The following is a 22,303-nucleotide window of genomic DNA, read 5'->3' as shown; positions in this document are numbered from 1 at the left end:
TTAGCATACAATGTACAATAAAAATCCTTAATTTCATTATTTATACCAGTTTCGTTATAAATAATATCAGCCTTTTCATCAATCAATTTTTGTATATTAGTTTTTCTTCTATTTGAGTCATTAATTGCGTAAAATATTTCACATCTCTTTCTCCTCCTTCATACCAAGAGGCGCGGGGGCGAATCTTGACTCCTTCCTTATCATAATCATAACTAATCTGTAATTCCCTTTTTTTTTTTCGAGTCTCGTACATACTTCTTGATTTGGCTGAGATATCAAACTATCCTCCAACTCTGCTATCTCTCTTTCCAATTTTTCTCTACTTTCCTTTCTATTTTTAGACATTTTCTTAGAGTACGTTTGTGTAAACTGACGAATTTTCCATTTCAAAAAATCCCAAAAGACTCTTTTATCCTGAATCTCTTCCTGTAAATCTCTCTTTAATTTCAAAATTTCTTCCTTCATTTGCTGAACATAAACCATATCATTACATAAACTGTTATAAAATTTCCAATAAGAACTTCTATTTCTTATTTGGTTTTTCCGGATATCCAAAACCCTAACCCTATTGCGGAATGGTCCGGGGCAATTGAAGACATGATTTCACATTTAAAAACAAAGTCTACTAAATCTTCTGAAATTATCCAATAATCCAATCGACTTTGCATAAATGGTACTTTCTGTCTATATGTAAATTGCTTTTTTGTTGGATTTCTCTTCCTCCAAATATCTACTAAATTCCATATTTCCATGAAATTATCCATTTCCAAATTAAACCTTCGATAATCTTCGATAGTTAAAAGCTTTCCATTCTTTAATTTCTGGATTCAGCTTCTACCAATATCTGCTTGTTTGGCCTCGCTGATCTGCCTAACAATACCACATTATTCGTAAAGCTGGTATCTCACTGAGCGGCGAACGTTTGCCAACGTATATAGCGAATTTGAGATTCGCCAACTTTTCTGACGAATATTTGCGAAAACTCAGGGTTCGCTTCTGCCATTAGCGACAGTTAGCAACACTTGAGCGAATGTTTGTGAAAGTGTTTGCGAAACACAGGTGGCGACTATTAGCGACTGTTAGCAAATGTTAGCGACAGTTTTGCAAATATTAGCAACTGTTTGCAAATCCCTTGCGACAATTTGCGAATGTTTTGGGACCTGGAAAAGTACAAGGCGATTATGTACAGTAAGACCCATAAAACGAACGTTATGCAATCTTCCACTGCATTTAGATCTTTTGTGACCATGCACCGTTCAAGATGGATTTCCAGAATATGGAAATGAATTTCTGCCAAGAAGAGGCTCAATGTGCTGCTATCCTTAAAGAGCTGCTTTGCCTGGCTGCTGCTACAGCTATACATCGATAACCAAGATAACCTGATAACCAAGGTTTGACCCTGGGAAAAAGGGGATAAATGCCCTACAGGGCTCATTTATGAAAATATCGCTATTCTTTGTAATTGAGTTATATTAGTTAGTAGAAAAAGCTGTTTTCCCCTATTGGCCAGGTTTATATTGGTATAATTGACATCAGATAACTCATACCAGTTAGTAAACAAGCTTTGACCCTGGCCAATAAATGCCCAAAAGGGCCTATTTTGTGATATATTCGGAAATTTGTGTATATTCCATAATACACGAATATCGCTTATTGATGTCGCTCCTATCCCCGTTTGGCCAGTTTCATATATTGGTATTTTCACTTTATATAACTCATATCATTCTGTTGATAACCAAGATTTGACCCTGGCCAATAAGGGACAAAAGTGCGAAAGGGCCCATTTTGTGATATACATGAAAATATCGATATTCTTTGTACTTGAGTTATATGTGTTAGTAGTGCTGTTTTCCCCTATTGGCCAGGTTTACATAGTTATAATTGACATCAAATAACTTATACCTGTTAATATACAAGGTTTGACCCTGGCCAATAGGGGATAAATGCCCAAATATTCCTATTTTGGGATATATTTGGAAATGTATGTATTTTCCATAATAGAGGAATATCGTTTATAGATGTTGCTGCTATCCCCTATTGGCCAGTTTCATATTGGTATAATTAACATAATATAACCACTCATATCTGTTGATAACCAAGGTTTGACCCTGGCCAATAGGGGATAAGTGCCCGAAAGTTCCCTTTTTGTGATATACATGAAAATATCGATATTTTTTGTACTTGAGTTATATGTGTTAGTAGAAAAAGCTGTTTTGCCCTTTTGGCAAGGTTTACATTACTATAACTGACGTCAAATAACTCATAAATGTTAAAGGGGCATTCCGGACATCATGTAGTACATAAATCGACAGTTCCATGTATAGATTCGTGGAATTTATTGTGATCCTTGAGCGGAGAAACCAATAAATTAAAAATCTTAAACAAATTACACTGAACAGTGTTGATGACATCAGAGCCTCATATATTTCAGAAATGTAGCAGTGTAATTCCATTACAATACCACTTGCTCAACAAGTTCACCTGTGAAAAATCCATACATGCCTTTTTCTTTTGTTCTGCTTCCTTGAGCCCGAACTCTTACATTCTTATGGTGAGGCTGCCATGTCACCATCCTTGTTCATTGCAATTTGTTATAGATTTTGAAAACATTCTCATTCCTCATCCCAATCACTATAAATGCTGAAACTCTGTACTCAGTTTAGCTAATTTATAGTTGTTCAAATGTAAAAGTCTGAAAATCATCCGGAGGTCCTCTTTAATAAACAAGGTTTGACCATAGCCAATAGGGGATAAATGCCCAAAACGGCCTATTTGGGGATGTATTTGGAAATTTGTGTATTTTCCATAATAGAAGAATATCGCTTGTAAATGTTGCTGCTATCCCCTATTGGCCAGTTTCATATTGGTATAATCATATAATATAACTCATATCTGTTGATAACCAAGGTTTGACTCTGGCCAATAGGGGATAAATGCCCGAAAGGGCCCATTTTTTTGGATATACATAAAAATATCGATATTCTTTCTAATTCAGTTATGCGTGTTAGTAGAAAAAGTTGTTCTCCCCTATTTAAAGAAGAGAAAGAAGATGAAGAAAAACAAGAAAGGAAGAAGAAAAGAAAGACTGTTTGGATGAAAGAGTGGTTGTTGCAGAGGACAGACTTTGGTAATTACAATGAAAAGCTTTTGCAGCAATTACATGATGGAGATGTCAAGAGCTTCAAGAAACCTTGCCTGTTTCAGGAGCTTTTGTTCGCTAGCAGTGGCGAATCGAATAAAACGTTAGCGACACCGTATTACGACCGTGTGCGAATTCTTACGAGTGTTTTGCGAATGTTTGCAACTGTTAGCGAAAATACAAATTCGCAAAGAAATTTTGAACATGTTCAAAATTTCTTTGCGACAAGAAAAACTGCTTGCGACAATAAAAACCGTTTGCGAACTTCCTTGCAACTGTTAACGAACCTTTTGCAACCCTTTACGAACCCTGGCAAAATCCCAATTTCGCTACGTTCGCAAACGTTCGCCGCTCAGTGAGATACCCCCTTTAGGGTGGGATTTCACGGAGCACGCGAACGATTTGCGAAAGACGGGGAATGGCAAAATCCAGCATTCGCATTTTAGTCTGCAAAAGATCGCAAAACGAACGTGAGGGTTCGGAAGCGTCGTCAATTGTTCGCGAATGTTGTTTTTACTTCGGCGAGAATTTCAAAAAAGTTTGAAATTTTTTGCGAACCTTTTCCGCACACTTGGTCGTGATTTGCTCGTGAATTGTTCTCGAAAGTGTCTTTAAAGCCTCAGTCTATGCGCAAGACCTTCGCAAGACACGCGCGATGTTCGCAAAATGTTCGTGAAACCCCAAACAGACTCCGAAACTTTGGAGAATGTCTCGCGTATGTTACGCGAAATCTGCGAAGTTTTTCCGATCATTTTACGACGTAATCGCAAACTGTTCGCGTACCTTTTGAGACATTCTCGCGAATGTTTAGCGCACGTTGGGGGATGTATGACCTATACGTTTTCTACAAATAAAAATCGTAGCATACATCTAAACATCAAACAATTATTAACAACTATAGTAACAAAAATTAAAGACTAGCAAAGAGAAAGAAATATTTGATATACAAAAAAAAAAAAAAAAAATCGCGGAATACACTTAACTCTAACTAGGCCGGGCTATTTAGGTAGTTGATAGAGCCGGGGGGGGGGGGGGGGCCTCCCAGGCCCCCCTCCAGATCTCGGCCGTCGACCGCGCGATCGCGACGAAAATTGGCACACACATTGCCTATGATGTAATGTAAAATATCTTGAAGTTAATTTTTCAAAAATAAAATCATCATTTATGCTAAATTATGCTAATTTATGCATAATGATGCATGAAATCAGACTATTTGGTGTAAATCACAAAATAAAGCTCAAAACAGGCACATTTTTTGTGTAAATATTCTTGTTAGTGTCCTTAGCAAATGTAATAAGAAAAAATTGTGATATCAGAAAAAAATTCTTGAGTATTTTATTGTTTTTTGAATTTTTTATGTATTTCTTTGTTTTTTCGACTTTATGTGTTTCATTGTTTTTTCGATGAAATTTGTCCGCGACATTGCTCCGAACATGAAAATATGTTATTCATTGATTTTAATCAATAAAACACCAAAATAATCATGCTTTTATGAAATTTGCCTGTAAGCGCAGTTTGCATTGAAATTGTACACGAATTCACGTTTTTTAGCAATTTTTGGTGGGACATGCATGTACACATTTATGCGTAACTTCGGAACCGCGCGCCCAGGCGTCGCAAATGTGGTGTCAAAAGATGCGCAAGACTCGAAAGAAAAAAGTCATGAAACGTCGCGGCGAAAGCTTTTTGCGATTGCGATACATCGCGCGGAACGTCGAGGGGGGGGCCTCGGAGGCCCCCCCCCCCCGGCCTAGTTAGGGTTAAAATTAATCTATAGTATGTAAAATTTCATTTAAACTATAGAGATTATGTGTTGGAGGAACTGCCCCCCCCAAAAAAAAAAAAGAAAAAAAGAAGATCAAATGCTTTACTAGTGGAGATACGTCCTAGGAAAAAAAAACGTCCTAGGAAAAAAAAAACCTATTTGTTCGCCGCCAGACCTAGAGTGTGCCACACCCAGGGGGTGGGGTGCAGACCTAGAGTGTGCCACACCCAGGGGGTGGGGTGCAGACCTAGAGTGTGCCACACCCAGGGGGTGGGGTGCAGACCTAGAGTGTGCCACACCCAGGGGGTGGGGTGCAGACCTAGAGTGTGCCACACCCAGGGGGTGGGGTGCAGACCTAGTGTGCCACACCCAGGGGGTGGGGTGCAGACCTAGAGTGTGCCACACCCAGGGGGTGGGGTGCAGACCTAGAGTGTGCCACACCCAGGGGGTGGGGTGCAGACCTAGAGTGTGCCACACCCAGGGGGTGGGGTGCAGACCTAGAGTGTGCCACACCCAGGGGGTGGGGTGCAGACCTAGAGTGTGCCACACCCAGGGGGTGGGGTGCAGACCTAGAGTGTGCCACACCCAGGGGGTGGGGTGCAGACCTAGAGTGTGCCACACCCAGGGGGTGGGGTGCAGACCTAGAGTGTGCCACACCCAGGGGGTGGGGTGCAGACCTAGAGTCTTTGTGATCTTCACCATCATCATCATTGTCATCGACGTCGTCTTCATCGTCTTTGTGATCTTCATCGTCATTGTCATCGACGTCGTCTTCACCGTCATCGTCATTGTCATCGTCTTTGTGATCTTCACCGTCATCGTCATTGTCATCGACGTCGTCTTCATCGTCTTTGTGATCTTCACCGTCATCGTCATTGTCATAGTCTTTGTGATCTTCACCGTCATCGTCATCGACGTCGTCTTCGTGGTCGCCTTCGACATCATAATCTTCGTAATCATCAATGTCATCGACGTCGTCTTCGTGGTCGACATCGATATCATCTTCGTAATCGTCATTGTCATCGACGTCGTCTTCATCGTCTTTGTGATCCTCACCGTCATCATCATTGTCATCGATGTCGTCTTCATCGTCTTTGTGATATTCACCGTCATCGTCATTGTCATCGACGTCGTCTTCATCGTCTTTGTGATCTTCACCGTCATCGTCATTGTCATCGTCTTTGTGATCTTCACCGTCATCGTCATTGTCATCGTCTTTGTGATCTTCACCGTCATCGTCATTGTCATCGACGTCGTCTTCATCATCTTTGTGGTCTTCACCGTCATCGTCATTGTCATCGACGTCGTCTTCATCGTCTTTTTGATCCTCGTGGTCGACTTCGACATCATCTTCGTAATCATCAATGTCATCGACGTCGTCTTCGTGGTCGACATCGATATCATCTTCGTAATCGTCATTGTCATCGACGTCGTCTTCATCGTCTTTGTGATCTTCACCATCATCGTCATTGTCATCGACGTCGTCTTCATCGTCTTTGTGATCTTCACCGTCATCGTCATTGTCATCGACGTCGTCTTTGTGATCTTCACCGTCATCATCATTGTCATCGACGTCGTCTTCATCATCTTTGTGGTCTTCACCGTCATCGTCATTGTCATTGACGTCGTCTTCATCGTCTTTGTGATCTTCACCGTCATCGTCATTGTCATCGATGTCGTCTTCATCGTCTTTGTGATTTTCACCGTCATCGTCATTGTCATCGACGTCGTCTTCATCGTCTTTTTGATCTTCACCGTCATCGTCATCATCGTCGTCATCGTCGTTATGTGATCATAAACATAGATATCATCCTCATTGGCATCATTATGACCATCATTGTCGTTATATGTCATATATTTCAATGATGGGAGTATATTCTGCATTACCACTTGCCCTCAAACTGGAGAAATTGACCTAAAAGAGTCAGCTACTTCAGATACCATATTATGTAATATATTTCTATGTGCTTTCATTTTCTCAATAATTCACAACAGTCAACCCTGTAGCAAAAATGTTGCCTTCTGTAACACATTGAAATGCACTCTATATTGTGTGAAAGCTAAAATATTGTTATCTCTTCCATTTTGAAAGAGATGATACTACCGTACGTGTGATTCTCACTCAATCAATGTGCTTCTTAATCATGAATTCAACCATTCTGCACATATCTTTTCATCTATCTCTCTTTGTATGAATATATGTACTGCTTTATGTTTCTCTCTGACAGTTTAACAAGTTATTCTCTTCTTTCTTTCCAGGAAAACTTTAACACAAGAAAAACAACACTCATAAGGACATGACGTTGAGGATGAACTCAGCTGTCTTGCTATAGTTGTTCTGGAGGAGGTTGGCAGTCCAGTGGGACGCCATCATCGGCCAGCTTGGAGCACATCGTTGGCTGGTCTATCGGTCTATCTGGACCTGGACCAGGTTCCTGGGACACCAGTCTATCACCTCATACCTCTTCGGGTCTCTGTTTCCCCAAACATAAAAAAAAAAATACATTTCAGGTAACAATTATTAAACAATCACTAAAGTGTGTATACTTTTTCTCTGCCAACCCTTGCATTCGGGGAGCATTTCTTTTTGCCTTGGGCTGTGCAAGACAACCAAATTACATACAAACTGGACTTATATTGTACATTGTTACAAATACAACGACAAAAAAAAAGGTGTACATATATATTTCCTGAGCTACATCTTGTGTTCCTAGGCCCCAATTCTCTTTGAATTGGTCTTTGGAAAGCTGTCATAATGGATATACAAACTCTTTTCCAGGCCACTTATTTACAAAGAGAGCACGGCACATGGTTTATTGTGCTTTTTGCTCTCTCATATGCTTTGATATATGCATGAGTCATTCCACTCCATTACTGATTGCACAAGATACAATACAGCTGATACAAATTCTACAAACCAAAAACAGAGAATGTACGACGTACAATGACAGAATACACACTGCCCAAAATAAAGATGATAAGAAATCAATTTTTGTGAGTACCCACATCTCCCTTTCTTTCCGAAGTGTCACACAGAGATAGAGCGTGACGCCCGGGCTGTGTATTTTTTATTTATCCGCAAGCCTGTGGTTTTTCACAATTAAATTCAATGAAACCGCTCGTGATGCGTCTATGCTTACTCCACTTCGGTTGTTTGTTGCGAAGAGTTCTGTGAGTACTGTTGTACCTCCGCTCTCGCGGCGATTCGATTCGTACACGTGCATCAGTGAGTATGTACACGCGCTGTGAAAGTTTTGCTTGCCGTGGTAGACCTGCATCCAATTAGTAGGCCTACATGTATAAATACGTATGTGAACGAGTGAGAGTGCGAAAAACAATACAATACAAAACAAAACAAAAAATCTGACAAGGAGGAGAGGGGGAGAGAGAGAAAATCATAAGAAAAGAGATAAAAAAAGCAATGAATATTCTGTAATATCTCATCAATCATGCACAACAGTGATCAATATTATTGCGGGTTCCATGGAAGACCACAACTTTATTGGTGTATGATGGGGATGTATAATGGGCTACACTGACCAAAGATTATAATACATATATATACATATCTAGTCTAGGTCCAAACATGTTGCGAATTCACGTATTGGCTACAATAGAACGAAGAAACAAGAAATGAACTAGTACTGCATTATTTCGCCAATAAAGAATGGGTTTATTTTACTCAAACTTTCGGTGGCCTCCACCTTCTTCGGGAGTCTCGACGGGGAGACCCGTCGAGACTCCTGAAGAGTACAATAAATTGATTCTTTATTGGCGAAATAATGCATTACTAGTTCATTTCTTGAATCTTCGTTTTATATATATATATATATATATATATATATTATGTTGGAGGTTTTTTAAAGGGATAGTGGGGGCGCTGAGCATGCTCCCAAAGGATTAATAGAGAGCCATTAAAAAAAGGGGGAGGGGGTTGCGCCAGCCTTTGATTTTGTAATGGCGCCTCCCCTGTACGGAATTCCTGGATCCTCCCCTGTGACGCGTTATGACATTTGCAGTAAATTTGGAGATTTAGACAATTACGGTCGACGTGTTATGATATTTGTGGTAAATTCGATTTTGACATTTGTCGTCGACGTGTTATGACATTTGCAGTAAAAACGGAAATTTTGACTTTTGTCGTCGACGTGTTATGACACTAGTGGTCGTTATGACATTTGTCGTCGACGTCTTATGACATTAGTGGTCGTTATGACATTTGTCGTCGACGTGTTATGACATTAGTGGTTGTTATGACATTACACGATCCAAATTCAAACGAATTTTTTAGGAATTTTCTGCATCGATCATGTATTACAAAAATTAAATACAGTAATTTCTTTTTGTTTACAAGAGAATGGAACATACAATGTGTACAACCGAATATAAAGATGAGATATATACGTGAACAGATTAAAGAAAAGAGTATCTTCTTCTTCTTGGTTATGAGGCAGCAGCAGCTAAATAATGTCCCTCAATTGTTGTAGCCAAGTTACAGTCTGTGGAGTAGGGTGTGTCAGGTCCATGTTGTCAGGAGGGCAGAGATCAGGGCACTCACTCAAGATGTGTTGAGCAGTCTGTTTTGGTGCACCACACTGGCAAGCTGCTGACGGGCGTAGCCCCCAACGATGCATGGCTGCATTGAAACGCCCAACTCCCGTTCGAATCCGATTTAGAGACACCCACTCACTCCTTGGGAGGTTTGCTCCTGGGGGGACAGATGTATTGGGAGTGACAACGAGTTGGGCAGGTAGTTGGGTGTCTTCCCAGCTTGTTCTCCATATCTGGCAGATGTTGAAGTCTGATCCTCTCAGCGTTGCTGCATGGCGGGAGAAAAATCGGCGAGACTTCAGTCGCTGATGCCGCTGACCCAGAGTTACAGAGCCCTCAACTACGTCGTGGAGGAGGTCGTCCGGGTTGCTGGAGGCCTTGGTGACCAGCCTATGTGTGTGATGTTCTCGGCGCATGGGGGCGGGAGCGATGCCTGAGAGAATAGGTAGGAATTATGTTGGTGTAGGCCGGAGACATCCTGTAATTAATCTCATGGTGTCATTCAGAACTGAGTCAAGTTTCTTGGTGTGAGAGCTCCTACACCACGCAGGGGAGGCGTATTCCGCGGCACTGTATACCAGTGCTAGCGCACTAGTGCGGAGAGTGGTTGCACTGGCACCCCATCTTATTGAGCCTGCAAGTCGGCGAAGGAGGATTGTTCCTTGAAGACACTTTTGCACTTATGGCCTTGAGTTGTTCCTTGTAGGTCAGCTGCCTATCCAACTTCACTCCAAGGTAGGTCGGTGTAGCATTGTATGGAAGAGGTGTTCCATCAAGAATGACACTGAGTTGCCGATTAGCCTCCTTGGTGTTCAGGTGGAAGGCTGTTACCGTTGTCTTGGACATGCTAATCTTGAGTCTCCAGATCCTGAAGTACTTCGCGATTTGCGACATATCTGCAGTGAGGGTATTCTCTACATTTGACCAGGCTCTGTCAGAGTGAAGAAGGCCAAGGTCATCTGCATAGCCATACTGTCGTGAGGTTGTGAAGGGGATGTCACTGATGTTTATGTTGAAGGTTGAGCAAGGGGGGTAGTACAGAGCCTTGAGGAACTCCATTCCGCAGTTGCCGTGGTCTGCTGGACTGTCCATCACTAGTCTTCAGAACGAACCTCCTGTTGGCTAGAATGTTGCAGAGGAACCTCACCATGTGGCGATCAGGGATTCTCTTTAATAATTTCAGAGTCAGACCCTGGTGCCACACAGTGTCATAGGCTGCAGTGAGGTCGACAAAGATGGCGCCGGCTTTGTGATTCTTCTCAAAGCTGTCTTCAATGTCATTGGTCAGCTTGACAATTTGGTAAACTGTACTCCGACCATGGCGGAAGCCCGCTTGTTCATCTGGTAATTGTGGGTCAACCACAGGTTCTATCCTCGCCAGAAGGAGACGTTCCAGAAGCTTGTAAGGGACACAGAGAAGGGAAATTGGTCTGTAGCTCTTGGGGTCATCAACTGGTTTGTTTGGTTTTGGGAGAGCAATTACAGTGGCTTTTCTCCATATCTTAGGGATGACTTGGTTGGTGAAACAGCAAGAATAGAAATCTGTTAACCACTTCTGACATTTGACCCCGCAATGAATAAGGAATTCCGGTGGGATGTTGTCTGGACCTTGGGCCTTTCCACTCCTAAGCAGGGCTAAAGCATTAGCTAACTCCTCCTGAGAGAAAGGGGCCGACAACCATCCATCCACTCCCGGGGCCTGCCATAGGTTGGTAGTCTCCTGTTTCACAGATCGAGCGTAGGCCTTGTCACAGTCCTTGAATCGCCCATTGCTAACAAGTTGTTCCGCGATGGAGTTGGCTGACACGGGACATGTTCTAGGTTTGGTACTGTTTCCAGTGAGGCGTTTGAGAGTCTTCCAAGCAACTCTGCTAGAGTGAGTGAAGTCTATCCCTTGCACGGTTTCTTCCCAACGGTTACGACGCTTCCTGTCTAGACAATCAGTCAGTTCTGAGGCTTTGGTGGAAGCCATGTCTCCAGGTTCAGATCGCAAGAACTGGTTGTAGATAGCATCACATTCTTCGTCCCAGGTGGGGATGCAGTGTCGGCGAAAACCGCGCGGGATGGAATTCGTTGCTGCCTTGATAAGTATATTGCAGAAGTCTGAGTAGGCTTGGTCGATGTCACGGGGAGTTGGTGGAGGGAGATTACATACGGCTTCATCTACCAAGTTCGAGAATTTTTTCCAGTCGGCCTTGCGGAAATTCCAACGCTTAACAGGCTTGGTTGTGACTGGTTGGACTGGGTTTACCGGTATGAGCAGTGATGGCCTGTGTTGTGACTTGGGAAAGGGGTCTAAGATAATCCGGTGAGGTGATGGGCCTTGAAAGTTGACAAAGGCTAAGTCAGGATTTGACGTTGTATTCCATCTGCAAGAGTGGAAGCTGTCTGGCTGTTTTGGGTCAAACAGTAATTGGACACCAGCTGTTGAGGACCAATCTTCTAGTGCAAAACCATCTGGATTAGTGGATGAGTAGCCCCATGAAGTACTGTGACTGTTGAAATCTCCAGCATAGATGCAAGGAGCACTGAAGATAGGAAGGGTATTTGGCTGGAGTCGAAATGAGGGTGGCTTGTAGATATTTATAATGGTAACCTCTTCAACTAACGTTGCCGTCCACTCCACTGGTGAGTCTGATGGACATGCAACCAATGCTTTCCACCTGTGAGTACTCTTGACAAAAGTTGCAATCCCACGAATTTCGCTTACTGTATGTGCGGCCAGAGTGAAGCCAGGGATCTTGAGATAAGAGCTGTCCTTAGCATGAGTTTCCTGTAGAAGAACTACTGTTACTTTATGTGTCTGAAGTAACTCTTCAATAACATTGATCTTGGCTTTGGTTAGGCCTTCTACGTTTAGTTGCAGCACGGAGACGCCTTCCTGTATGACATCAAAAGATGCTTTGCCCTGATAACTTTGTGTCAGCTTCAGGCTGTGAACATGAAGGATTCATCTTATTTAGAGCTTTATTGTTGCTGCTGCTGTCTCAGATTGTTGTCATTCGCCTGATAAATCAGTCACCTGATCGATCAGTTGCCCCGGGCCCACCACAAGGAGGTTGACAACACGGACCCACAAACACTGTTCGGTGCTACTCGATATTCGTGTGTATCGACTCGAAGGCTATTTATAGCTGAAAGTTCTAAAGGAGAGAAAAAAAAGAAAGAGAAAAGAGTAGGGCCTATAAGAGAACACGTCGATTGGGAACCACTCGGAATAAAGAAAATCAAATGATCTGACTGAATTATGGCACATTGTATTGGGAGTGTAAATGCAGAAGACTGTCGTCAATTAATAAGCATATAGCTTGAAGATGCGACAGCCACATTAGTGGTCGAATATTGTTGACATAATTTTATAGTGGGCTCTACACAATATTATGGTAACAGCATAATTCTATTTTGAATGAAAATCATACAATGATATTGTGAATTCACTTAACTCCCTCAGTTTATGAGCATTTTACTTGAAATTTGGCACATGTGACAGCTATGATATAATAGTTGTGCAAACTTCATTTTGTCTTAATGTCAAACATTGTGTTGCCATGGTAACAATATTTTTAATGAAAATCCTAGAAATTGCTGATTTATTTACTTTATTCACTCAGGTTTTGAGCACTTAACTTGAGATATGGCACATGTGACTATCAGTGAGCAAAATAACACATTTATTCCATGTTGAACAATAAATTGTCATGGTAATTTTTTTTTCAAAGAAAAGCATACAAAGTAATCATTGCTAGTGGAGCTAACTGCTTGAGTGTTAGTAGAGGGTATTAATCACATTGAGTGATAGTTCTAGTTTGTATTACAACACTTCTTGGATATTGGAGGATCAGATTACTATGATACCTTCATGAAAAAAAGTGCTTGAACATAAAGAAGTGAATAAAGTGCATAATGAATTCATGCAATAGTGGTGTAATTTTCCTTCATTCATGTGACTGTACATGTTTCTAGACAAACTGATCAATGTAGAGAGAAGAAAGTGGTCTTGTAAAGAAACATTGTAAAGTTTTAAAATGAGAAAGAGAAGGGGGAGAGACAGGGAGAGAGTATGAAAAACAAATAAATTGTAAGAGAATTCAAGCAGTGATCGAGGAAGGGAAAACATACACGAGTCATGCATTTGAAAAAGGAGGGGGTCGAGAGAGGTCGGAAAAATGAATATGCAGAGTGAGTCTTTGAAACTAGTATGAAGAAAAGAGGGGCAGGTTTGAAAAACAAAATAATATACCATCAGTATGAAGATAGATTTAGGGGCCTTTAATAGCAACAGATATAACAGAGGGGGCTGGGGGCTGAGAAATAAATACATGTACATACAATGTATGTAGAGAGGCGACGCATAGAGAGAGGGGTCTTATAGAAACAGAAATCATGTGATATGAGAGGGAGTCAAGAGAGATGGAGAGAGCTTGTATTTGGAACAAATACTTGTGATGTATGGAGAGAAGGGAGAAGAGAGAGAGAAGCTTTACAAATAAGAGAGTTAGGGGGGTCTGAAAGACAAATACAGTACTTTTGATACAAAGTATTAATTTTGAAATGAGAAAAATGGCAAACATTTTGCAATGTATTTTATTCCATTCAGGTGTCATTAGATTTGGGTGATCATGTTATTTTACAACTCTCTGATACATGTACATGTACCATTGTATAGCCTATTCCATAACTTTCAACTACTCTCCCTTCAAGCTTTCCATCCATGCTCTTCTTCTCCACTCCTTTTCCCTTCAATCTTTCCGGTCAATATCAATCACCAATCAACGGAGATCGAAAAAGTGTTACATTATATACTTACATTCTGTTACATTACTCGTCATGTGTAGGCCTATTGGTCGATATGGGTTTCAATATCGGGGGGGGGGGGGGCAGAATTGGCTTCACCTTTATTCCCCCCCCCCCCCCCACATACCAGTAAACGCAAAAGTGTAGGCCTAAAGGCACGAAAATGACTCTCTAAATGTAATCCTTTTTGAGCATGGTCAGCGCCCCCACCATCCCTTAAAAAAACTCCAGTATTATTATTATAATATATATATGTATATATATATATATATATATATATATATATGTATATATATATATATATATATATATATATAACGAAGAATCGAGAAATAATCAAGAAATGCATTATTTCGCCAATAAAGAATCAGTTTATTGTACTCTTCAGGAGGCTCGACGGGTCTCCCCGTCGAGACTCCGGAAGAAGGTGGAGGCCACCGAAAATTTAAATACAATAAACTCATTCTTTATTGGTGAAATAAAGCATTACTAGTTTATTTCTGGATTCTTCGTTCTATTGTAGCCAATACGTAAATTCGCAACATGTTTGGACCTAGACTAAATATGTACATATATATATATATATATATATATATATATATATATACATATAATTATATATATATATATATATATATATATATATATATACATATAATTATATATATATATCTTTGGTCAGTGTAGCCCATTATGCATCCCCATCATACACCAATAAAGTTGTGGTCTTCCATGGAACCCGCAATAATATTGATCACTGTTGTGCATGATTGATGAGATATCACAGAATATTCATTGCTTTTTAAAAATCTCTTTCCTTATGATTTTCTCTCTCTCCCCCTCTCCTCCATGTCAGATTTTTTTTTTGTATTGTGTTGTTTTTCGCACTCTCACTCGTTTACATACGTATTTATACGTGTATACTAATTGGATGCAGGTCTATACACGGCAAGCAAAACTTTCACAGCGCGTGTACACACTCACTGATGCACGTGTACGAATCGAATCGTCGCGAGAGCGGAGGTACAACGGTACTCACAGAACTCTTCCCAACAAACAACACAAGTGGAGTAAACATAGACGCATCACGAGCGGTTTCATTGAAATTAATTACGAAAAAACACAGGCTTGCGTGTAAATAAAAAATACGCGGGCGGGAGAGGAGGAAGGGCTATATCAGTAGATAGTGCAGCGTACAGTCATAGAATACAGAATAAGGAGAGATAATTTAGGCCAATCCCCATCTCTCCCAGCAAGAAAGTGAAGGTCCTCACGTGATCGTTCTGGGCTTCTTCTTTATGTGGGGCCTAAAAACATAAAACAATTAAACGATAATTAAAAACGAAACAAAGTTTGGAGATATTTTGATATTTTCCATGAAGACAGACTTTTTCTTTTCAAGCTTTTGCTTTCTTTGTTGTCTGTTTGTTTTGTTTATTTATCATTTTGATTTTCTTACGCAGTTCAAACTCAAATTTACTAGACCTCTTTCAGAGAAAGAGGGGAGAGATGGGGAAGGGAAAGCAATTCATTGATTGGATGATATATATTATCAATAAAAAAAAAAACTTCATGTATAAACCAATTACAACAATACAGTGTATTCTAAGAAACCATGCACAAACTGGAAGGCTTTTTCGAATTTTAATTCAAGCTGACCTGATGTTGTTGTTTTTTTTTGTATTACTGTACTTAGGATGAAATAACTTGCATAGTTATAAATATACATTTTTGTGCATAATGTGAGTCTGTTTTATGAATGGCAATTGGGACCTTTTTCAAATTGTTGTTTACTGAGGTCCTACTGTACAAAAGATTTGTGTGACATACAACTTGTGTCAAATATTTTGACCTTGCTTCTGCGTAATGAAATTTGAACCTGTATATTTTTTATTTCTTTTATTTCTTTTTCTACACTCTGAAATTTGTCAGAGGGAATACATACGTGTGTTTCCACTGTTGATAAAGTTCCATGAATTGTAATCTTTGAATAGGGCTGAGTGTTAAATTCACATCTTTATGAATAATTAGATATATGTAGGCTTTTTGATATAATCTGCTTTATTGGTTTTACTTTTTTTTTTCATTGATTAATGCTGAGCTACATCTTAGTTAAGCTTTCTCCCCCCCCCCCCCACACACACAATTATCATTTCATTTTCGCATATTGTCTGTATATATTGTACATAGTTTTCAGGCTGAATTTTTCAGTCTTGTGTATCTGGTGGGTTTTTTTACTGTAACGGAGTTTCTGCAATTTACAAGCTTTGCTTCTCAGCAGGACTCCTATCTTTTCCACCCCATGTATATGTTAAGTCTTTTTAGCTATCTGTCATGTTTGTGTAATCATTGATTTCTTGTCTTCACCCAATATTACAATTTCTGTATTTGTTTTCTTGGTGGAATTAAATTGAATTGAATTGAATTGAATTGAATTGAATTAAATTGAATTGAATTGAATTGAATTGACCTAACTATTTGACATGGATAGTTGACCCGGAGCTTGTTCAGTGTGACACTTACTTACTACTTACTACAGTACCACTTATAGAGACGCAAATTAGCATCTGCTTATGTGCCCCATGTCACTGATTGTCTCTGACACGGTGATAGCGCTATTCAAATAACGCTTCCAGATCTGTATATGCGGCACTGAACGCTTCCAACATTACAAATATTCTTAAAACATTTATGTCACCATATATTGCGATATATACTGTTTAAGATTCGTAAGTCTGAACAAAATACACAGGATTATATGCATAAGAACTATAAGTTTTCCTGAGTGCTTAGTGACTGTTTAGATAGAGAGATGATCACTCAAAGTAAAAGAAGAAATTTTGACAAACATTATCATGATTTTAACTCTAAAATCGTATATTTTCATGGCTTTTATATGAAGAAAATAAAGCTTGCATCTCAGAATAAACCTCTGTTAATGAGAGAACTGAATACTTTTCCTTTTTTTTTTCAGGAGTAAGCATAGAGCTCAATCGTCCTAACTAGACTTTTTGGAGGACAAAATCATCACACATACGCGGTCTCTGTTTTATTCACAAGTAAATCTTCCCTCATGTATAGCATGACTTACATTTCCACTAGGAATAATAATAATCATAAAAGTGATGGAGAGCCCAAACTTGTTTATATCACACAGACACGAGACACGCTTGAGACCGTTATAGGCATATTTCCCTCTTTCAAAACCCATGTCATGGGTATGCATACAAACAAAATACATTTCTATAAATGAACAATAAATCAAAACTGAATTGAATGGAATTGAGGTATAATTTTTATCAACAAATAAATTGAAACATGTAAAGAAATGACAAATGTAAGAGAAATCATGTAATAGATAGAGAGAGAGATAGAGATAAAGAGATAGATAGATAGAGAGAGAGAGAGATACATAGATAGATAGATAGATAGATAGATAGATAGATAGATAGATAAACATAAGAATATATGAGATAGATAGACAGACAGACGAGACCAATACTGAGTCCGAGACAAGGATATCACAGTTCGCTAATCAACAAGAAATCAAGTGGAAATTTAACAGGATACAGACAATCATGAAGTGTTTTTAATGTTGTTAACAGATATCCATATCAATAGCCAGACTCCGACAGTCTCTTGAAAGATAATACTGGTACATTGATATCCGTCAAGTGTGTATTATTTTCATATACATCGATACTTTATCATTTTCCCCTGTAAGTTTTATTAAGATCTTAAAAAACAAATCACAAGTTGGCTGAACTCATTGTCAGGATCCAAACATCGCTTGAAGGATAATTGGACTGGTACATCTATATCCCGGCGCAATCCAAGCGCGCCGGAACACTTTTGGGTTTTATTTTGTTTTGTTATGTTTTTTGTTTTGTTTTGTTTTTGTTTTTGTGTTTGTGTTTGTTGTTGTTGTTGTTTTTTTTTTTGGGGGGGGAGGGACAAAATCTCGACGGGGGCACATTATGTGACGGTGTGAAATCCTCGGCGAGGGATCGAAGCTACCGAGCGGGGGGTACCACGGTAGGGACTTTTAGTAAAAACAGAGCACAAAAGTGGCGTTTATAGAGCATTTAAAAGCAATTATCTAGGGTGTTACTGCAGATTTAACAGGAAGAGCGCCACCTTGTGGTGGAATCTAAAAATGCATACAGTATCTCACTAGTATAATAGGCAGTACATAGAAACAGAAGAGAGGACTTGGCTAACAGAAGCAGGGAGGGATGCTGTGATTGTGACCCGGGGGAGGCACACAATCTTTCAACCCACTTTACCACTTTTCTACTTCTTCTGCTTTTCCACTTTTCCACCTTTTCTGCTCAATAACAAGTAAGGACGTAAAACATCAGGTTGATGCAGGCAGTGGAGAATTTCATCATGTTAACATCATTGTCAGCGATTGATGCTCGTGTCTCAACTCAAGTGTCCAAGTCAAGTGTAGCATCGTTAGAGAGACAGAGGTAAACGATGCATTAATAAAGAACACAGTCACAGTGGACCACACAGTACACGTACCGGTACTTAGTACTAGTAATTGATTGTGATTCGTCGCAAGTTTGTGTGCGTGAGTACCGTACCAGCTAGAGCAGAGTGTGGGTACAGAGCATCAGTAGGGCCTATATGAGATGATCGAGATGATGATGACTGATGTGGGACGAGTGAATGGAAGTGGAAAGCGGAAGAGTGGCGTGCCAGAAAGAGCCAACCCAAGAAGCCCGGGTATCACATTGCAGCATAATATATAGACAGTAGCAATTAACCAGCAGCTACATAGGGTATTCAACATGGCCAAAAAAAAAAAAAAATAGTGTGAAGGACTACGATTATGACATACGAGGGTACATTATGACGTGACGGTGTGACATCCTCGGTGAGGGAGCAAAAAGACCGAGCGGAGGAGGGTGTGGGAGGGGGGTTTCATTGTAGGGACTTTTTGTAAAGACAGATTATAAAAGTCGCGTTTACAGAAGATTTAAATTCAAATTTCTAGGGAATTAAACGTCGTGAAAAAAAATACTGCGATGGACCCTGATCATAACTTATGAAAACGGTTCATTCTACTTTATGTATGGGTAGAGCGAGCGAGCCACTTTCACTTTGCCATTCGCCTGAAATGTATTCGTTAAAAGCTTAAACGTGATCGCATTGTTCGCGCAATAAAAAAAAATCTTATATTGCTAAAAAGCAGAGAAGAAAGGGAAAATGTAAGGTTTACTAAAAGTGTTTTTCAGGGGGCACACTCGAGGCTACCATCTATACACTAAATCTACTCATAAGTAAATATTAGTATATAGATATTGTAATGTATATTACAAATACATTTCTCATTTTTAGTTATGAAATTGACAACTTTCATTTTGGTCTTTAAATAATTGTCATTTTGCCCCCCCCCCCCCCCCCCGCTTCCGGTGCCCTTGGCACCATTGATGTATTGTTTTCATAAACATTGATAACTTACTTTGTATCATTTTCTCTTATATATTTGCTATCAAAATCTTTCGAAACGAGTCGAAAAATCGGTTCTCGTTGTAGGTTGAAATTGCAAACACACACACACCTCTTTCAGAGAGAGAGAGAGAGAGAGAGAGATAGGGAAGGGAAAACAATTCATTGATTAGATGATATTATTATCAATAAAAAAAAATCTTCGTGTATAAACCAATTACAATAGTACAGTGTATTAAAAGAAACCATGCACAAACTGGGAGGCTTTTTCCACGTTTAATTCAAACTGACCTAACCAACTTGACATGGATAGTTGACCCGGAGCTTATTCAGTGTGCCACTTTCCTCTCACCTCCCTACACTTACTTATACTAACTTGGGTATAGAGACGTAAAGCACCTGCTTAGTGTCCCTCGTCACTCTTTGTCTCTGACATGGAGATAGCGCTTTTCAAATAACGCTTCCAGAGCCGTATATGCGGCAGTGAACGCTTCCAATATAATTACAAATTAAAACTTTTAAGTCACTTGCACCATATATACTGCGTACGGAATCTGAACAAAATACACTGTATGCATAAGAACAAACTTTCCTGAGAGCTTAGTGATTGTTAAGGTAAAGAGGTTACAACTCAAAGTAAATATAGCATGAGTTACATTTTCATGCACTGGGAATAAAAATAATCATAAAAGTGATAGAGAGCCCAAACTCGTTTATATCACACACACACGAGACACGCTTATGAGACATTTATAGGCATATTTCCCCCTAAAACCCATGTTATGTGTACTATAATATGCATGCAAACAAAATACATTTCTATAAATGGACAATGAAATAAGTGGAGTGGTTCAGGAGCTACCTGCAAAACCGCAAACAGTACGTATCTCTGAACGAGAACGTTTCAAGTCTCGAACTCATTAAGTGTGGCGTCCCACAGGGTAGCTTATTAGGACCTTTACTTTTTATCATTTATATCAATGATTTTTGCAGATCATTCGACGTGTTGTCATTTATACTTTTTGCTGATGATTCAAATATTTTCTTTTCACATCAAAATCTGGATGAACTCGTACACATTGTTTCCGAATTGAAAAAAGTGACCCAGTGGATAAGAGCTAACAAATTATCTCTTAATCTTTTGAAAACTAAGTATATGTTATTAAGTTTTACGTAAAGAGATTATTTTTGATGACACTCAATTAGAACGCGTATCTCATATAAAATTCCTTGGGATTACAGTAGACGATAAATATTCATGGAGGCCACATATTATTAACATTAGTACAATAATTTCACGTAATATTGGTATCATTAATAGACTTAAGTTTCATATTCCATTGTCTTCTTTGCTGACGTTATATTTCTCTTTAATTTTACCTTATCTTATACGGTCTTTTAGCATGGGGGAACGCTCATCAAACTTTATTAGATAGATTACTGTTATTACAAAAAAGGGCACTTCGTGTTATTTTGTGGCGTCCCGCCACGTTCCCATACAGATCCATTATTCACTAAATATAAGATTTTAAAAATTAAAGATTTGTATTTTTTTCAACTTGGACAGTTTATGTTTAATTTCAACTCAAATGTACTTCCCTGTATATTCAACTCAATGTTTACAAGGAACCAATTTTTCCATAATTATCCCACCAGACAATCTACTGAGTTTCATCTACCCCTTTTGAGAACATTATTGGCTCAGAATACATTTATATGCACAGGCCCTAGATTCTGGAATTCATTAAGTTGTGAAATAAAAAATTCTCCTTCTTTGTTTTCCTTTAAGCGTAAGTTGAAATCCTTTCTGTTAAACCATCTCTGATGTTCGTTTTTATTAACCAAGTCCCAACAACCACAGGGTTCATCATCCAACCATCAATCAATTAATCTCTGAACTCATTAATTCATGAAATAGCCATCATATTCTTTACACGGCTGTATGCAACCACCGGCTGTTTAAAGCATCTCTTCAATTCCCTCTTTCGTTTCTTTGATCAGCGTGTAGGCATTCTCTTTCTTCCTGCCTTCCTTCCATTTTCCACCTTTCTGTCTAGTCGTGTCATGTTATTGTGTGTCTCCTGTTTTGTTCCGTCTTGTTTAAATTATACTTGTGTTAAGCATATACAAATAAGTATTTCGTTAGAGTTTCTTGAGTGGTTCACAATCTACGAGCTTGCTTTTTAGTGGACCTCTCAGTTCTCCTTTTTTTCCAACTGAAACATAGACTTGTATTATTTTGCGTATACGTGCATATATATGTAACTTTATTATTGTATCATTTGATATCATTTCCAAGTTGTGTGTATACGATTGTGATAATAACCTAATTCATATATACAGTGTTGTGTTCTGTTGGATAAAGGTGAATGAAATAAAATAAAATGATATGAAATGAAATGAAATGAAATGAAATAAAACTGAATTGAATTGAATTGAGGTGTAAATTTTATCGACAAATAAATTGAAACATATAAAGTAATAACAAATGTAAGAGAAATCATATGGATAGAGAGAGAGAGAGACAAAGAGATAGACAGAGAGAGAGAGAGAGGGAGAGAGATAAACATAAGAATATATGAGATAGATAGACAGAC

The sequence above is a fragment of the Diadema antillarum genome, unplaced genomic scaffold (genome assembly GCF_040938485.1).
Source record: "Diadema antillarum isolate AM-2024a unplaced genomic scaffold, OU_Dant_1.0 seq00000156_RagTag, whole genome shotgun sequence".
Lineage (NCBI taxonomy): Eukaryota > Metazoa > Echinodermata > Echinoidea > Diadematoida > Diadematidae > Diadema > Diadema antillarum.
This window is presented reverse-complemented; position numbering follows the sequence as displayed.